General features: G+C 42.4%; 1 protein-coding gene and 1 pseudogene across 1 annotated transcript in view; one reads left to right on the forward strand and one right to left on the reverse strand.

Annotated features, from left to right (window-relative positions):
* The window catches only part of GPC6 (glypican 6), a 1,378,959-nt gene that overhangs the window by 703,373 nt on the left and 666,823 nt on the right, over window positions 1-8,763 (reverse strand). The gene's annotated exons all lie outside the window — the stretch shown is intronic.
* The window catches only part of LOC115871786, a 7,296-nt pseudogene continuing 2,795 nt past the window's right edge, over window positions 4,263-8,763 (forward strand).

Raw genomic sequence — 8,763 nt, forward strand, 5'->3', positions numbered from 1 at the left:
ACATAAAATTATTTTCTGAATACCAATTTATTTTAAAAAATGAAAGCTTCAAAATTTATAATTACTGAAAGACAATTTTGTTAGAAGCAAAATTTTATTTGTGATTTTCTATTTGTGTGTGTGAGAAAATATTTTTTAATTAATTATTTTAAAGAGATCATTTTTGGGGGGCTCTTACAGCTCTTATAACAATCCATACATCAATTGCATCAAGCATATTTTTACCTATATTTCCATCATTATTTTCTAAACATTTACTTTCATTTTGAGCCCTTAGTATCAGATCCTCTTTTTCCCTCTCCCACCCTCGTGACCCCTTGATAAATTATAAATTATTACTGTTTTTATATGTTACACTGACCGCTGTCTCCCTTCACTCGCATTCCTACTGTTCATTCCCCTAAGGGGTGGTGGGGTGGTGGTGGTTACCTTTGCAACCAATTCTTGGCAATCGGTTCCCCCTTTCGCCCTCCTCTCCCCCACTTCTCCCCTACCTTCCTGGTATAGCTACTCCCTTTTCTGTTCCTGAAGGGTTTATCTGACCTGGATTCTGTGTGTCATGAGCTCTTATCTGTACCTGCGTACATGCTCCGGCCTAGCCCACAGAGCAATGCAGGATTGAGGTCATGATAGTGGGGTGTGGGGAAGCCTAAAGGAACCAGAGGAATATTGTGTGTTTCATCAGAGATATACTGAGCCCTGGTTGACTCACCCCTTCCTTGTGACCCTTCAATTACGTAGCGGTTCTCAACCTGTGGATCACAACCCTTTGGGGGTCGAATGACCCTTTCACAGGGGTTGCCCTATTCATAAAAGAAGCAAAATTACAGTTACGATGTAGCAACGAAAATAATTTTATGGTTGGGGGGGTCACCACAACATGAAGAACTATATTAAAGGGTCGCAGTATTAGGAAGGTTGAGAACCACTGTGTCAGGGGATGTTCCATTGTCTACCGACTGGTTTTGGATCTCTGCTCTGGCCTCCCTGAGTTTTCTATTTCTTTAGCTCCTAATTTATAAATTCTTGTTCTGTGGGTATAAGTAGGCACTGACTAAACCATATTAGATTGTATTAAGACTTATCCCATTAATTCATCTGAGGAATTTATAAAATTAAAAAGTCCATATAATTTCAAATAGGAGTAAATTCTCATAGTAGCAACTGCACCTCCCCTCCTTGGGGCATTGCTATAGCTTTCGTCCTTCTATGAGGCAAAAGCAAAACAAAGACACACAAACACAACCCAGGAAACCGGAATAACCAACAACATAACACAGTTATCTTCAAAATCTACACTCCTCTCTTTGGCCTTTCAGGAGTAAGGCCATCCACTAAACTTTAAATGAAGATTAAAAATGGATTAAGAACGTGTGATGATAAGTTCACACATAACTAGAGAATGTGAAAAAAAAAGCCCACTCACTAAGAACGGATTCTGCGTCACACTCACCCCAGAGGCCAGAGTATATGTGTCTGCTCTGTGGGGTTTCTGGGTCTATCCGTCTGTACGGCAGCAGAGCGCCAGCTATTTCTCCAGTGGAGAGAATCTCACGCTCACTGCCATGGAGTCAATGCTGACCCATAGCACCCCCCTCCCTGGTGGGGTTTCCACGACTCTAACTCTTCTACAAATGTAGAAACCCCCAGTTTTGCACCAGCAGAGCTGCTGGTGGTTTCGAACTGCTGACCATGTGGATCACACCCAACATGTACCCACTAGACTACCCGACAAGGGCATGGAGAGAATGATGAGGGCAAAGGACCATCTTTTGCTTAGCAGCCTAACCCTAGACCACTGGGTGCCCAGGGCTCCTGAACTAGATAGTATGGCCTAGACTCACTGCCACTGCGCCAGTTCTGACTCATAGTGACCAGCCAGATAGGGCAGAGTAGAACTGTCCCTGTGGGTTTTCAAGACATTGGATCATCACAAGAGTTAGAACAGCTGGCCTTGTGGGTAGCAGCGCAAGGTGGAGCCCACTAGGGCACCGAGTCTCCTCTAACTAGATGGTAGAACCTCATGAACCCTGCGGGACACTTTTCCAGCCAGTGTCAGATACGTGCACCGGCATAAGGAACACATTGTATTCAAATCAGATGTTAGTATAAGTTGAAGATCAAGAAACAGAACAGAAAAACGGTCAACTAGTTGACGTAGACCACTGTTCTAGCCTGGCACACTGGGCTGCAGTATGAGGCAGCACCAGGACGAGGGCTGAAAAGACCGACATGATTCTGCACTTGATCCTAAATGAAAGCATCACACTGTGATGAGGCTAACTCATGGGGGGTATTAAAAACTCTTAGGGCATTACGTATCATCATCCTTAAATATACATTGCAACATACTTTCTAATACCAAGGGTTCAAGTAGAAAGAAAATGTTTTGAAAATTATGATGGCAACATATGTACAAATGTGTTTGACACATGTATGAATGGATGGATTGTGATAAGAGCCCCAAATAAAATGATTTATTAAAAAAATACTTTCTAAAGGCAATAATAGAATATTTAGGAAACCTGGTGGTGTAGTGGTTACGTGTGGGGCTACGTTCACATGGCCTGCAGTTTGAAATCAGTACTGCTCCAGGGGAGAAAGACTGGGTTTTCTAGCCCTGTGGAAACCCACAGGGGGGTGGGGGTGGAGCTGGGAGGATGGGGGGTTCTGAGTTGGTACTGAACTTGATGGCAGCAAATTTTATAATATTTAAGAACACAATTCCCATGTGTGATTATTTGGCCCCATTATTACTCAATTTTGGACTGGATAACTTAGCACGTTCAAATCTTTTCCTCGAAGGAACTACTTCACTGCCACGCAGCCTGGATTATATATCGTTACAGCAACTAGCACACTGATTGTCTACATAGAGAATCATCTCCCAAATTACAGATTAAATAATCCATAAACTTCACTGTTAATTATTATACACACGTCAAAGTACAAGGGGAAAGATCCACTTTTACTTAATCATCTCTAAGCAAAATGATTAATTCAACTGCTCACCGAAAGGTTGGTGGCATGGACCCACCTAAAGAGCCCTGTCGGTGAATTGGTTGCAGGTTGGGTTCTTAAAAAGCCAGTTAGCCGTTGAGAACCACCAGCCACCCCTGGGGGAAAAGCACTGCTTTCTACTCCTGTGAAGAGTGACAGTCTCAGACACTCACAGGGGCATTTCTGCACTGTTCTGAGTCAGCATGGACTCAAGGCCAGCAAGAAGGTGTGCTGAAAGTCGAATAACACACCAGCATCAAAGCCATTGCTCTCTGCGGAAGAATGACCCGCCCTCAGAAACAGGAACGGAGAGTCCCGAGACCGTCGAGGGAACAACGCAGTATCTGAGTTTGATGATAGAATGACTTCTTTGGGGGCCTCTTGCTTTGGTTCCTCAAACAAACAGCTTGAAAGATTTTTCTCTGAAGCCCTAGGGAGTGACTTTTACCCTATTTTTCTGCCTCAGAGGAGTGGTCACTCTTATCCAGATGGGTTGAGAGTTCCTGGATACGTTGTAAACGATTGGGTTTGGTCCCCAGCCCTCACCCCTCTGTCCTTAGTTACAACCTGCCCTGTGACTGTTACCTCTGAGCACCTACTGTTTCCCCGAAAGTAAGACAGCGTCTTATATTAATTTTTGCTCCCAAAGATGCGCTAGGTCTTATTTTCAGGGGATGTCTTATTTTCCCATAAAGAAGAATACGGTACACATTTATTGCTTATTGTTTTATTAAAAGAGACCTTGCACTTCCTGTCTGTTCCGGCTGCGCTGCAGAACCCGCAGCTACGGTCCAGAGTCCAGGATTACGGTAGCTTCGGGGGGCCTTGTTTTGGGGGAGGTCTTATTTTCGGGGGGGAATACCTTATATTTCAGCGAGAGGCAAAACTGTAAGTAGGTCTTATTTTCAGGGGATGTCTTAATTTCGGAGAAATAGGGTAGTCACATGCCTATGCAAATGAGTTGAGCTGAGGCATGTGTGGTTTACAGACAGAGGATTGGCCAATTTGTGTGCTACTCCTTCACTAGATAAGGCCCTGTCTTGAAATTGACAAGGAATTGTAGATTTAAGCAACCAACCTCCCAGGGGGTTCAGAAGTATAAAGAAGGTAGAAGAGAGAAGGACAGAGAACCAAGGGACCTCCTAAAAGAGTTGCACCATGCTCAAGGGCTTTAGAACTGAAGAAAGTCAGTGGACTGGAATCGTCCAGTGAGAGAACAAACTATTGATCCCAGAAAGGAGGCAGAAAGTGCTGTGGGAGGGATGACTGTGTCCAAATTGGTAAAAGTTTGAAGACTCGGGGTATCTCTGACCTCCATCTCAAGAATAAACCTTGAGCTAATCTTCATTCACTCAAATTAACTCCTCTGGATGTTTCTTTTTTTTTAATTTAAATAATCATTTTATTAGGGGCTCATACAACTCATCACAATCTGCACATACGTCATCTGTGTCCAGCACTTTAGTACATATGTTGACTTCATCATTCTTATGACACCCACTTTCCACTTCTTCAGCTCATTTTTCCCTCTCCCTCCCCGCTCCCCTTGAACCCCTGATAATTTATAATTTATTATTATTTTATCATTTCTTACCCCATCCCACGTCTCCCTCACCCACTTCTCCGCTGTCCGTCCCCCAGGGAGGAGGCCACATGTAGACCTTGTCCTCTGTTCCCCCTTTCTCCCTCTCCTTCCCTCCACCCTCCCGCCATCGCCACTCTCTCCACTGGTCCTGGGGGGTTCATCTGTCCTGGGTTCACTGTATTTCCAGTTCCTATCTGCCCCAGTGCACCTCCTCCGGTCCAGCCGGATATGTAAGGTAGAATTGGGATCATGGTAGTGGGGTGGAGGAAGCATTTAAGAATCAGAGGAAAATTGCATATTTCATTGTTACTACACTGTACTCCGATTTGCTCCTCATCTCCCTGCAGCCCTTCTGCAAGGGGATGTCCAATTTCCCCCGGATGGGCCCTGGGTCCCCACTCTGCACTCCCCCTAAAGATATAACAACTGAAGTCACTGAAGACAATGGGTGCACAAGAGGGTGTGGTGAGGAAAGCTGATGGTGCTCAGCTACCAAAAGATATAGCACCTGAAGCCTTAAAGACCTGAAGATAAACAAGCACCATCTAGCTGAGAGACAACAAAACCCACACGGAAGAAGCACACCAGCCTACCCCTACTCGATCGCTGAGGACATAGGCGGTGCATTAGCAAAAGTCGGGTAGAAAGCAGATGGTGCTTGAAGACAAACAGACAGCCATCTAGCTAAGAAACAACAAAACCCACAAGGAAGAAGCACACCAGTGTACCCCAACACGAATGCTAAAGACAAAGTGGGTACATAAGCAAATGCGGTGAAGAAAGCTGATGGTGCCAAGCTGTCAACTTACACAGAATCTGAGGTCCCACATGCTGGAAGATAAACAAGGGGCCATCTAACTGAGAAACAACAAAGCCCACATGGAAGAAGCACACCAGCCTGTAAGATGACATGGTGGCGAAAGGGTCAGGTATCAGGCATGAAAGACACCCCCCACCCCTGCAAAATCTGGATGTTTCTATACATAAGCTAACCATGGAAAAATAAGTAACAAATGCAAGTCAGTGTATCTTTCAACTAATTCTTGCTACGATATACTTGAGCTTGTTGGGGAGGATTTGCAGATGGCACAGCTTTTCAAGCCATGCCAAAGGAGTACCTATATTTCTTAAGTCAATCATGGGAAATGAACACCAGTCCCACCCTGCATCATAAATGTCTTAATTCAAACGTCATTATATGCTTCAGACGAACACATGTAAAATGATAACCTGGTATAGGTACATAATGAGCCTTACAATATGATTGTGTAAGCTCTAAATGCAAATCAATTAACTTCACACTGATTTATGTTTCCTTAACATTAATTAAATAGGCTTTTGTCAATCACTTACAGGATTCTTCTCAAATAATGATTTGAGTAACTACTAATCCTTTGAAATGCAATAAACAAAAAGAAATATATATTTGACATTTATAAAAATAGAAATTTTCCAGGGGCAATGTCCTTTATGAAATTCTACATTGTTTAATGTAGAAATTCTGCCTTGTTTAATGTAGAAATTTCCATGGTGTTAAAATCAAATGTCACCTTAGAAAATAGGGCTAATTAATTCACTGCTCTATTTTAAGTTTACAAATAACTTTCAAATGATGTGTATTTCAACGTTGGAATTATAGGTGGATGTCCCTTCCCCTGAAAAGATAGTTATCTCAGTGTTCCGCTCTTTGAGGAGAAAGATGAGTCTCTTGTACTCCTGTGAAAATGCAGTCTTAGTCTTACAGGATTGCTATCTGTTGTAACTGAATTTTTGGAGTTTATCATTACTTGTTTTGTCATATCACAGGTATTGTTCCACATTTTTGTGACTGTTTCATATTTGTTAATGTTGGTAGCTATATGTTATGTAGTGATAATATACCATTATTATTTTATTCTCTGATGTGTGTCATAAATACCTCCCAAAAGAAAGAGACGTGGCTTTCAAGAAGCTATCTGCACATAGGAAACTGGTCATCTGTGCAGAGGTTAGTCGGCAGATAGCTCTGGTCTTGGAGGGTTTATCTAAAGGCCTCTGCTGTGTGCTTCACCCTGACAGCAGCCCTTTAATTTTGGTTTTGTGCTGTTTCAAATAGGGTCACCTGGGAATAGATGGCTTTATGGTAGAGATGTGACTCCCTCGGTGCTCAGTTCCCCCTTCTCGTTTTGAACTGCTGAAGGTAATGAATCTCCTTCTTCCAGGTCTAACTGCTGCATTCAGTTATCATCAGGAGCAGACACCAGCCAGAGCTCTAATCTCACTCTGATGGATAGAATACTAACCTTTCACAAGATTAGAGACACAGGTGCTCTGGAGATAATAAAATTCAAATAGGTTTATTTCAAAGGGCAACCCAATCTCAATTTTGTTCATGGGCCACTTGACAGATCATTTGCCAATGTAGTTTTTGGGTCTTCACGAGCCAGATTCTGGGTCAGTGTGCCAAAGAGCTCCAATGACGTGGGCCCCAAAGACACATCCACAGGAGTTAACAGGAAAATGTCAACAGCATTAGTTTAACACATGTAACAAAGAACTCTCATGGCCGATAATTCCAATTTTGTTTGAATTAGTGATAATGTTCTGTCTCAATTTGGCTAGTCACAATTCCTAGTACTGTACAGCTGTCCTCCTCTTTGTAACTGACTTAATTATCTTTTACTGATAGTATATGATTACCCTTTATCTCATATGTGGCCAATCCTAACCTCTCTATGTTAAGAAGCAGGATTATAGTGGGTTATCCCTTGCCTCTTAACCTTAGGGGAAGAGGAAAAGGAAGTCTCACCCTAACTCACTTCCCACCCTTATTCAAGTCATTGTCACACTCATGTCACACCCTTTTTCTGTGTTAAGGGGGGTTGGCCAGGGGTATGACCTGCAGTCAAACATGCATGGATGTTCTTTCAAGGTTTTCTCTTGCTCTGGGATCCTGTCTTCACCTTCAGTTCCGGGTACTTGACCTAGCAGTGTGCAGTCATATCTAGTGATTTCTGATTCTCTACCTTTCACAGCCCGGTGAGCCAACAGCTTCAACAAGTGCCTTGCGACTTTTGGACTTGTCAGCGCTGCATGCAAACATGTGAGTGAGGAGTAGCCTCCACTCTGACCCACATATTGGGATTTGCAAGCCTCTAAACCAGTGGTTCTCAAACTTCCTAATGCCAAGACCCTTTAATACAGTTCCTCATGTGGTGATGACCCCAATCATAACATTATTTTCGTTGCTACTTCATCACTGTCGTTTTGCTACTGTTATGAATCATCATGTAAATATCTGATATGCGGGATGTATTTTCATTGTTACAAATTGAACAGTTCAGTTGCCTACAGATGGCTTTGGGTCCCCACTCTGCACTCCTGCTCATTCACAATAATCTGATCTTTTGTTCTTGGATGCCTGGTACCTGTGTGCTTCTTCCATGTGGGCTTTGTTGCTTTTCAGCTAGATAGCTGCTTGTTCACCTTCAAGCCTTTAAGACCCCAGACGCTATATCTTTTGATAGCAGGGCACCATCAGCTTTCTGAACCACATTTGCTTATGCACCCGCTTTGTTTTCAGCAATTGTTTTGGGAAGGTGAGCATCATGGAATGTCAGTTTAATAGAACAAAGTGTTCTTGCTTTGAGGGAGTACTTTAGTAGAGGCCCAAATAGACTTGAGATTTTAGTGTGCTATTTACCTCAAGAAAATGGTTTGGAACCTAAATATATGAAGGGGGATCAAAATATTCACGAAAAAATTCTATTACCTTTTATTCCATCTTTCCAAAAAACGTTATGCATCCTCTCCTACATGCTTTACAGCTTTGCTTTCCTTGATGACTTATAGATCTATGCCTACTATACTCAAAGGGTAAACTGAAGTTTAGCTTACTGGCGATATAAGTGATTAAATATCATTGGTATTCTGGTGGTTAATCTTAAATTTCAGAAGAATTTTTTTGATATTTTACTTTCAAATAAATGCCTAATGAATTTTAAAATTGAGTCCTAAATATATATGGCACCTATAGGATACCATTAAAAAGTGCAAAATTGTTGATGCAGAAAAAGTTAATAACCATATAAAAGGAACCATATGTGACCTCCTCCCTGAGGGACAGACAACCGAAAAGTGGGTGAAGGGAGACGTCAGACAGGGCAAGATATGACAAAATACCAATTTATAAACTATCA

This window comes from Echinops telfairi, unplaced genomic scaffold, assembly GCF_000313985.2.
Source record: "Echinops telfairi isolate 266 unplaced genomic scaffold, ASM31398v2 ScPeMD7_7405;HRSCAF=8443, whole genome shotgun sequence".
Classification (NCBI taxonomy): Eukaryota; Metazoa; Chordata; class Mammalia; order Afrosoricida; family Tenrecidae; genus Echinops; species Echinops telfairi.